The 11,606-nt window shown below is 34.5% G+C and overlaps 1 pseudogene; it reads left to right on the top strand.

Moving 5' to 3' along the window:
* The first annotated feature begins 1,375 nt into the window (after nt 1–1,375).
* On the top strand, nt 1,376–2,342 carry LOC101829038 (annotated as a pseudogene).
* Nucleotides 2,343–11,606: the final 9,264 nt, after the last annotated feature.

Here is an 11,606-nt window from a genome sequence, read left to right as displayed (position 1 = left end):
CTCAACATCTCAAATGTTCCAGATATTCTTTCTCATGAAAGCAAAGCAAAACTATCAATAAGAATGTACAACAGAGGAAACCAATCTAATTTTTCACTATGTTCATTTGGCTCCTGATAGATTTTAAAAACAGTTATTGATATTTACTTCAAAGAAACTGAATACGAAAACACATGATATTTTAAAAAAACATATTAAAATGAGAAATTCAATGATCTCATTTACTTTTTACTTGGCGCTTATGGATACATTATTTACATGTTTATTGTCCTGTATTTGAGGAGATATACTCTTTTCAAGGGATAGAATTCTCACTACAGAGTGGTTTAGATAGGAAAGTGCAGGCAAAGACTTTCCTCATGTGATTTCAAAGTTTCTATATTGAAATGCAAATTTAGTCATCTGTACTTGCAGAAAACTTCCGTTTGAAAGTATTTTTTAGTATTTTATCCACTCCCAAGGAACACAGTTTGTTTCTCTCTTATGGCAGTAGATTTGCAGTTATTTTCTATTTACCTCATGTGCCATATTTAAAGCATCCATTAATAATTTATTTGTTGTCTACTTAAGAATGTGGAAGTCTCCTCAATATTTGTGACAGTTTATTGTTTCATAAAGTATAACATTGATTGAATAAAATGAATAATCTAAAAATGATTTTGAGAAAAAATAGTATAGGTAAACTCCAGTTTGCAGACTTTGTGAGTGGCTGCCTAGAGAAAGAAGCCTATGGGAATTAGGAGAAGCTTTCATCCTGAGATTTCATTATGGTGTTCATAGGAAGATGTTTGGGAAAGCCATGAGAGAGAGTATGCAAACACTCATCTTCTCAGGTGTTTCTCCTGTGGGGAGTATTCAAGCTATATCTCAGTCAGTGGTGGGATTTACGTGCCCCTCAGTATCCATTCTTCCATTTTACTGGTTTATTTCTTGTGTATGCAGTTATACCCACTGTGAATTCCTATGTGGTGTGTCCCTATCACATCTGGCAAATATTAATTGAATGAAGATTTCCACTAAATATGGCTTATAATTCTGTCACATTTTCTGAAACTATCCTTGAGCCTTATAAAGGGAGGGTTTATATGTGCCAATTAGAGATAAAACTCCACAAATTCCAATTTTCTGCATAGTCCAGCAGTTGTGTGTTTCTGTGTGAATTCCTATCTATTGCAAAAAGAAGTTTTCAACTGAGGGTTGAGATATGTACTAATGTATGGATACAAAGATAAAAATTTAAGGAACAGCTTGATACTACACCATGTGAGCAGTAGTTAGTGATAGATTTTTTTTGGTCATGGAATTTAGGATCACTTCAAAATTCAGCTTTTTGTCTGCAGGATCTGACACCTGAGTGAGTTAAAAAGAGTCAGAAGAATTTATGGAAAAGAGGAACAATGTAACCAAATTCATCCTCCTGGGCCTCACCCAGAACCCTGAGGGGCAAAAGGTTCTGTTTGTCACATTCTTGCTCATCTACATTGTGACAGTAATGGGCAATCTGCTCATCATGGTGACCATCATGGCCAGCCCTTCCCTTGGCTATCCTATGTACTTTTTTTCTGACTTATTAGTCATTTATAGATACTATCTATTCTACTGCCATTGCTCCCAGAATGATCATTGACTTGCTCTATGCAACAAAGACCATTTCCTTCCAGGCTTGTATAACTCAAGTTTTCATAGACCATTAATTTGCTGGAGTTGAGGTCATTCTTCTGGTGGTGATGGCCTATGACTGCTATGTAGACATCTGTAAACCTCTTCACTATTTGACCATCATGAACAGGCAGGTATGTGTCCTCATCTGTTGGGGGCCTGGATTGGAGGCTTTATTCATTCATTAATTCTGTTCATCTTCATTTATCGGCACCTTTCTGTGGTCCGAATATCATTGACAACTTTCTGTGTGACATTTATCCCTTGCTAAAACTAGCTTGTACCAATATTTACCTCGCTGGACTCTGTATGATAACTAATGTAGGGGCAATTTGCACTGTCACTTTCTTAATTCTTCTACTTTCCTATGCTGTCATTTTATAATCCTTTAGGTCACATAGTCTGGAAGGGAAATGCAAAGCATTGTATACATGTGGTTGTTTTATTCTTTGTTCCTTGCATCTTCCTGTTTGCAAGGCCTACTTCCACATTCTCCATAGATAAGTCTGTGATGGTGATATTATCTTTAATTACTCCAATTGAACCCATTCATCTACATCCTGAGGAATGGGGAAATGAAAAATGGCATGAGGAGAATTTGGAGCACTAAAATAACTTTAATAGGAGAGATATATTGTTCCTGTAGAACATGCCATTCACTCTTTAATGGAAGCAAGGGATAATTGCCTTGAATCATTTTCATTGTTATTCTCTTTTGTTATTTATCTTATTTGTTCTAAAACAGTGGTTTTCCTGTTAATCAGATTGTGACTTATCTTTAAAAAACAAGACTATCCTACATGCTTAATACAAATTAAGGTTTTTTTTTGTTGTTTCTTTGTTTTTGAGCCAGGGTTTCTTTGTATAACCTTGCCTATAAGACCAAGCTGTCCTAAACTTACAGAGATCCATCTTCTTCTGAAACACAAGTCCTGGCTTTAAAGTGCTGCCTTAGTTTAAGGTTTTTTTTATGGATTAGAATTTTGTCTTCTTACATATTTTCAATTTATTTCATGAATTTGAAATTTTATTTTTATTGATAAGTTTTTGCATATATTTATAGATTAAAAGATGATGCTTTGGCCTGGCATTGGTGGCACATGCCTTTAATCCCAGCACTCGGGAGGCAGATGCAGTCAGATCTCTGTGAGTTTGAGGTCAGTCTGGTCTACAGAGCAAGTTCCAGGACAACTTCAAAACAATACAGAGAAATCCTGTCTCGAAAAACAAAAAAAATTGCTTTGATCTGTCCACATATTATTGAAAGCTTTAATGGAGCTAATTGACCCTTTCCCCTCACAACATTTGTGTGTGGTCAGCATAGGTCCTGTTTATTTGCTGAGAAAGATTTGAACACAAAGTATATCTTTGGAAAGACTTTTCTCTTTAGTTCAAGGATCCAGTAAGATAAAGTTCTAAGTTGAAATTCAAAAATATTGTTTACTTAACAGTATCTAAAAAAGTCCTATAATCCATATTACATATGAAATTTGTTGTAAGAATTTGAGTTTTTATTTAATAGTATAATCTCTAGCTGGATCAATTTTTCTTCAAATTACAAATTTTTGTCTTTCTATGGCTGAATATAATTCCCTGTGTATTTGATGCTGTGAAAATACTGATGTGCAAAATGTCCATGCAATGTTGACTGACATAAAATGTTTTGAGTAAATGGAAGTTTTATATGTCTCATTTAATAGATCTAGTTACAAGCTTTTGAGGACCCACACCCCACACTGGATTAATATGCTTGCCTACCAGAAGTGTAGAAGGTTTCTCTTTTGTCTGCTTCCTTCTTAGCATTTATTAACTTCATTTGAAAAATAATAGGCATTTTTATTTTGGCAAGATAGAATTGCAGTATAGTTTCAATTTGTATTTCCCTGATGTTCAACATGATTCCACACATCTATTGGTCATTTATTCATTTTTTGAGAGCTTTTCGGTTTAGTAAACAATTTAATGATGTGATGGTTGATTTCTTGCTGTGTAGGGTTGTTTTAGTTCCTTTTATGTAGGCTTTAACGTTACACATCTGTTAGATGTGTGGTTATCAGAGATTTTCTTCTATTTTTAAACTCTTTGTTTCTTCTTTTAGTTGCTTCTTCTGTTGTGCAGAAAACTTTTAATTCAACACAATCATCTTGTTCAATTCTGCCACTATTTCTGAGTCATACTAGCCCCTTATGGAAACATCTTGATCAAGATTTCAAATAATTTCCCTTAGAGAGTCCCAGAATTTGGTATATAGCATTAAGTTTTTGATTCATTTAAAATTGTTCTTTGTAAAGTGTTAGAGAGAAAGTTTAAGTACCATTTTTTTCGGTTTGTTTTTTAGTTTTGTAATAGTTTGGGGTTTACTGAATAATTGTTAAGATGGTACAAAGAGTCCTCCTCTGCCCCATACACAGGTTTCTTTATTGTTTTTTCTTCTTTTAAATTTTTTAATTTAAATTAGTAACAAACTTGCTTCACATGGCAGTCCCAGCTTCATCTCCCCCTCCCCCCCTGGCCCCACCAACCTCCCAAACTCCCAACCCTATCCCCCTCTGCTCCCCAGGGAGTGTGAGGCCCTCCATGTGGGAATCTTCAAAGTCTGTTGTATCATCCCAGGCAGGGCCTAGGCCCTCCTCCATGTGAGCAGGCTGAGAGAGCATCCCTCCACATGGAATGGGCTCCCAGAGTCCATTTGTACACCAGGGATAAATACTGATCTACTATTCGAGGCCCCATAGATTTCCAAGGCCTCCTTACTGACACCCCAAGGAGTCCAGTTTCCGCAGCCCTTTTGTTGAGGAATCTGACTTTTTCCCAAGTGTCTGTTTTGGGCATCTTCATCAAAAATCAATTATAAATGGTTGTGAATAAGAATATATTGTTTCTTTCTCTGCATGTTCATTATTGCCACCCATGAAAGCAATCAATTTATAAATATTGATTTTATATCTTGAACTTCAGCTAAAATTATTATATCTTTGAAATTTCTGGTAGAGTTTTTAAATTCTCAGGTAGATGATTATGTTATCTACAAGTAAATATATTTTGTCTTTATTGTTTTTGTATCCCTTTATTATTTCTTTGACTTTAAAAAGATATCACTGAGATACCAAGGTACAGCCCTTATTGAATAAGATTGTATGAATCTCAGGACCAGGACATTGCTATATGATAGTGTCTTCTGTATATGGCAGAGAGCTTCACATATGCAATATGTTCCCTAAACAACACCCTTCCAATGACAACACATTTGGGATTCCAACATGGATGCAGAAAGTCCCACAAAGCCCCACCCATAGAAGAGGAGATACATGCAATAAATGGCTACTGAGAGACAGAGATCAATTAAATTGGAATTCTCCAATAATGACTCCCTTTGTATGTTATCCAATCAGAGTAGTGAGCCTAAACACTTGTACTTATGAGCAAAGCTAAATGGAGTCAACACACAAACACGGCATAGAGGAGAATTACATATATTCAACAATAATAATTAAGAAGTCATTAATTTGAGGGGATGTGTCAGCAGAGGAGGTGAAGGGGCAGGGTATGTAAAAATTATGTAAATATAGTATTCATGCTATACAATTTTAAATAGAAAATAAAAGTAAAATTTAATTGAGAAATTGATACTTTGAGCTCATCTCAGATTTTTTGTTGTAGTGATTGAGACTTTACCCTATGCAGCATATTATTGGTTGTATTCTATATTATGGTGATGCTTACATCTTCTATTACTGTTTTCTTAAAGTTTTTTTAATCATGCAGCAAATCTACACTAAAATGTGATTTTTATCTACTTGTATCATTGCTATATTACAGTTGCTGATTTGTTTGTGTTGAAACATTCTTGTAATACTTGAACTATGCCACATAGATATTGACGAGTTTTTTTTTGTTTTTTTGAGACAGGGTTTCTCTGCAGCTTTGGAGACTGTCCTGGAACTAGCTCTTGTAGACCAGGCTGGTCTCGAACTCAGAGATCCACCTGCCTCTGCCTCCCGAGTGCTGGGATTAAAGGCATGTGCCAACCTGCCCGTCTTATTGATGGATTTTTATGCATCTCTGCATTTTGTTAGCAAATACTACATCAAGTTATTTTATATTTATCTTCATCGGAAGATTGGCTTATAATTTTTATGTTGTATCTCTTTTAGTATTTGGTATCAAGATGATATTGGTATCATAAAGTGATTTTAATAGTGCTTGTTAGCTTTATACCATGTGGGATAGATAGTCTGGGATCATTGGAATTAGTTCTTCTTTAATCATCTGGAGGAATATAAAACTAGTGCTACTGAACATAAATGTACTGACTAACTCCACAAAACAATAGTGATGACTTTACTTTCTCACTCTTAGCCTTAGACAACTAATGTAGACAAAATGAATAATGTGACAGATTTTAATGATCCCCCATGGAAGGCCTTACCCTCCCTGGGGAATAGAAAGGGGATGAGATGGGCTTGCTGGCAGGGCATGGGAAGATGGGAGCGAGAAAAACTGGGATTGTTATGTAAAACAAGATTATTTCTAATTTAACTGAAAAATCAAAGTAAAATAAATCATCATGAAAATCAAGTGATTCATAGTTTGGATGGATTTAATACATATCTATAAAATATTCAAGCCAAACACTGCTAACTATACTAGCATCCCTTGGAACATTTTCTAATTAACTCATATACTAGGACACATAACCAGTCTTACTAAATGCAAGAATATTGAAATACTTCCTCACATTTTGTTCAATGACAGTTGATTACAACCAGAAATGAGCAGTGACAGCTACTACACACATGTATCAAAACCCAGGATATTGAAGAAGATATTAATTGGTATTGAATAGGTTATTGAACAATTTATACGTGAAATTAAAAATTCCTAGATTTTCTATATAGCAAATTCACAACATGTGATGATATAGTCTACTAACTTTGAATCAGACACCGTTCAGTTTTTTTTGATGAGGAGTTTCCTATACTGTAGTACTTTGATGCAGCTATGCTCATGTGAGATTTTTCTCTATGTTCAATCCAATTTCCAGAGTTATTTACAAATTGCTCCCTAATCAAAATTAATCAACTCCATTAAATCTACCTTACATAATTTGTTTGGAAACTATGCTTATAAATTCTTGAAAAAGTTTTGTTTACTTCTCAGTGCTATTGCTGGAATAGTGGGCTGAAATGGGGCAGGGTTTTCTTCTTACTATAGTATGTATGGTCATATGCTAGCTGTCTTCTCTTCATTTTCAAATGCTAAAATATAGCTAATATATGGCTAGAGTGATATTTAAGTATTCACTGTATCTTATTTGAATTTTATCCCATATGCTCCTCTTTAATTTGTTTAACATAGAAATATTTTAGAATTATGAAATAAAAATTAGTACCCCAGATGTTTCTTTTCTTCCTTTATTTCTGAGAACCATAACCTTTTTAAAATTTCTTCTTCTGCTATATCAAACCATTGTATCAAACCATTATTGTCTATATAAATGATATTTTTTAAGAATGATATCCTAAGTGGTATGTACTTTGGTTCCTGTCTTCATGATTTACCAAATTTTAGCCTATGGCCATTGTTTTTGGTTGGCTTTCACAACTAAATGTTGATACACTATTTTGGACAGCACCATTCACTATGTTTGAAAGGAATGGAGTGATCAAATTTGAACTGACCAGGAGAAACTCTCCTGGTTTTTTCATAACACTAGAAACAATATATGTGTTTTTAGAGGAGAAAAGATATCCAGTGCAGGATGCTGAATAGAACAGTACTGACCAATCAGGCATGATATGCTCACTGGTACAAAAGTGACAAGACTGTGGGATGAACCATCTGTTCCTTTGATGGGATTTTAAGACTTCTCCAAAGGGGACAATTCATACCTGATGTTATAAATATGGTTGAAACTTATTGCTAGGAAAAACATAGATCCTAAAGGAGCAACTATTGGTGAGTTTCAAAATAAATATTATACTGGATAATTTAGTGGAGAAGGTGAAGGGGCTAGTCTTGCAGATCCAAGCTTCAGGATATCTATAACACAGGGCAACAAGAAACTATCCAAGAGGAGTCCTAGTGAGGGACAAGTTTCAGTGATGTAGCAAAAACCAGAGGCTTCAATCCAGACAATAAAAATAGTAAAGATATATGGGCTAAAGGGTAAATTGCATGACTCTTTGTGTCATACGTCAGCTTCCACAATGAGATTTTTCTTTTTTTATTTGTTCTTCATTTCTCTTAAGTTTCTTTAATTTTGGGGGGGGGATGGTGTTGTTGCAAGGGCAGATGGTAGATACTAAAGGATAGGCAGATGCACGGTATTGAGATGCATAATGTGAAACCCACAAAGAATAACTAAATAAAAAGATTTAAAAAGGAAAAAATAAAATTTGTCCATATGAACAGGCTGTAGGCCAGACTGTAGGACAGTTTCTTAATGAGTGATTTATAAGGGAAGACCCAGCCCATTGTGGGTGGTACCATCCATGAGCTGTTGGTCCTTGGTTCCATAGGAAATCAAGTTTAAAAATCCAGGTTGATTAAGCAAGTAAACCATATTCCTCCAAGACATTTGTATCAGCACCTACGTCCAGGCTCCTTTACTATTTGGATTTCTGCCCTGAATTTCTCCCTGAAAGTGCAAGCTAAAATAAATCCTTACTCTCCAACTTGCTTTGGTCATGGTATTTCATCACAGCAATAATAGCATTAACATTGAAGTGTTGTCAAACTGCTTTATAATATTTGTGTTCATATCCATTGATTAGTGCTGCTTCCAGTCTTAATCACAGAAACTTCCTGTTATTGTATATAAATGCTAGTACAGAGAATCATAAATGGACAAAGTGCTAAGAATAAGTTATAGTGAGTGCTCAGTAGGAAATGGATCAAGAAGAATCAAGGGATGCAATGAAAGTTTACAAGGAATATAAGACCCTGAGGATGAAGAGTAGTGATGTGACATAACATGTCATATCACACTGAGTTAATGAATGTATGAATCCAAATTAGATATGGTTACTTTTTCACAATGTGCACAAGATTAAAACAGTGGAAAAAATCTGACAGGGATTTATGAGTGGCATATTGTGAGGATTCCTCCATCTACATTGAATGTCCACTAGTGTTGTTGCATAGGGCTTGTTTAGGTGTTCACATGGTTAATGTTTCATGAATGCAGTGCTTTGTCTTCAATAAAATATACTATCTTAAAGCAGGAATTATGCTTCTTTGTTTCTTACATCTTTTTTCAATATAGCCCTTGGAATCTTAGTAAGAGAAGCAATTTAAAAGGATGAATTAAAGGAATACAAATAGGAAAAGAAGCAGAATTTCTTTTTTGCAGATAATATAGATTGTATAGATGAGACACTGAAGACTCTTCCCGAAAATTCTAAGATATGGTAAAAACTTTCAGCCAAAGAGCAGATATAAAGTCAAATTTCTACCCCTAGCTGAAGAGTCATTGGTTGGTGGTTGCTTCTGGTGGGGAGAAAGAGTCTCTTTAATTTATGATTGTGCTCACTGAAAGACAGTCCATACTCCAGTGAATGTCCTCACATCAGGCACTAATAGGAGTTTGTAGGTTAAAAAAAGGATTATTAAGGAAAGCCATGAAGCAGGAAGAGAGATGTTATCATGGGATTGGAGGAGGGATTGTGATAGTTATAATAAGGACCCATTGTAGAGATGTATGAAATTTTCAAAGAATAAATTAAGTTTAATAAACATGAATCTCAAGTCTCTATCCTTGGTGCTTAAATTTAGTGTGGCATAACAAGTTACAAAAAGACTAGGAAGAAACCCTCATATGGACAAGGCAGCCTAGTAGGAAAAAAAGGAAAATGAGCCAGCGGTATCCCCCTACACACACACACACACACACACACACACACACACACACACACACACACACACACACACACATTGTTACTGTTAGGAGTTCCACAAGAACACCTGGCTACACAGTCATAATATATATACAGAGGGCCTAACTTAGAGCAATACAGGACAGGGTCTGTGATTGTTGCTTCAGCCTTTCAGATCCCTTTTGAGCCCTGCTTAGCTGATTCTGTGGGCTGTGTTCAGCCCTCTGGCTAATACAATCCTCCTTCCTTTTCAGTTGATATCCCTGGGAGACCTGCTCTGAGTTTTGAAGAGCAATGGAGGAAGAGTGAATTTGGGGAAGAAAGGAGATGAAAGAAGTCTGAGAAGGATGGGAGGAGGGGACATTAGGAGTGGATGTAATGTATGAGATAAGAATTTGTAAAGAAAGAATTAGTGTGGCTCTTCGTTTGTATTTCTGGCAATATTCCACTTACTGTGAATTTTGACTCCCTTCTTGTTTGGTCTCTTCCAGCTTCTATCACTTTCTTTTCTAGATCATGTTCATTTCTTTGTTTGGGAGTAGTTAGAATTCTGCAAATAACCTCAGTGTCTTTGATGTACTAAATGCATTACCCATGTGTATTATACACTTTTGGTATTGTATAGATTTGAGAGCATATTTAGACAGATTTAGATTTGCAGAACCTCCATGTAATTAAAAACACACAAACTAAGGCTCAAATATTTCTTAACATATTTTATTGTATATTTTTCAAATAAAGTTGAATTTGACATATGGCATCATCTCATTCAATTGTATCAAAATGTTTAATAAGTTTATAAGCAATAAATTGTGATATATTCTTTTAAAGTAATTCCACGTTTTATAGGAAAACTTGAGGTTTTTCTTCTTTTTTCTGTAACTGCCTTCTGAATGCGAATTTTCAAATCTAAGTTGATTGAGAAATTGACTCTTATTCATAGCTACCTAATATTTTTGCTTTGATAACTAATTTGTTACTTCATATTAAGTTTCTGTTTTCTTCTACTGAATTATCCTGATGTAACTGTCCAGATATGTCTCTGAACATACAAACTCCATTGGAAGAAGTATGTAGAAGACAAAAGTTCTCGTGGGCATGAAAGGACTGAATCCTTGGATAATTTAATTTAGAGCAAGAGCTTTGGGGAAAGTTTGAACAATTCAGTGATGTATTTTAAGGTTCATCATTAAGTACCTTTTCCTTATAGAATCATTCCTTTGGGAATTGATGTTGCCTCAGAATATAAAATAAAAGCCAGTACCTTCTAATATGAACCACATTGATACAGATATGTAAATGCCACAGTAATGCAAAACAAAGTCTAGTTTAAGATTAACCAGTAGTATGCACACTAGACTAGGTGTATTACAAAATCTAATTTTCAAGTAAAAATTGAAGCTTTAAACTTGCTTGATATATTCTAACAACAGTGCTCATATGAGATGACACAGGTAGTCCTTCTACTGTTCGTTTTTGAAGTCAAATGTAGGTAATCCATTAATTTAAATTAAAAGTCTTCTAAAATGGAAATAATAGTAGTTTTTGCTATAAGCTACAGGAACCATATATCTGTGTAAGATTTAAAGTCCCAATGACTGTGTATGTTATTATTCTGTCTTTGTCATCATATCTTGATTGATATGTTTGCAATATCATCTTATCTTCATCAAACTAAGTTATTTTCTAGAATCAAAGACAAAACATTAGACATCTGGATTTGAAGCAATTGGCCAAAAATAAAATAGAAAATCCAGGTAATATATTTATGGGAAACCTCCACTTACTCTGAATGAGTTCTGTACCATCCTTAAATATGTCTTTAAATTATATCAAAACAACTTCATTCCAGGGCCAAGAATCAGTTACAATATACATGATGTTTTCATTTTATAGAGTAGTGCTAGAAAAAAATGCAAGTAAAATAATATCTCCTAATGTATTATATTTAGCAATGTGTTCTAAGATGGAGAAAGCCATGGTAAAACATAACAAATCCATGATACATATTTTCAGTAATATTTTATAATATAAAACATATATTTTATTTCATTTGGAGAATATAACACT

Source organism: Mesocricetus auratus, unplaced genomic scaffold (genome assembly GCF_017639785.1).
Source record: "Mesocricetus auratus isolate SY011 unplaced genomic scaffold, BCM_Maur_2.0 Super-Scaffold_100004, whole genome shotgun sequence".
NCBI classification, from domain to species: domain Eukaryota; kingdom Metazoa; phylum Chordata; class Mammalia; order Rodentia; family Cricetidae; genus Mesocricetus; species Mesocricetus auratus.
This window is presented reverse-complemented; position numbering and strand designations above follow the sequence as displayed.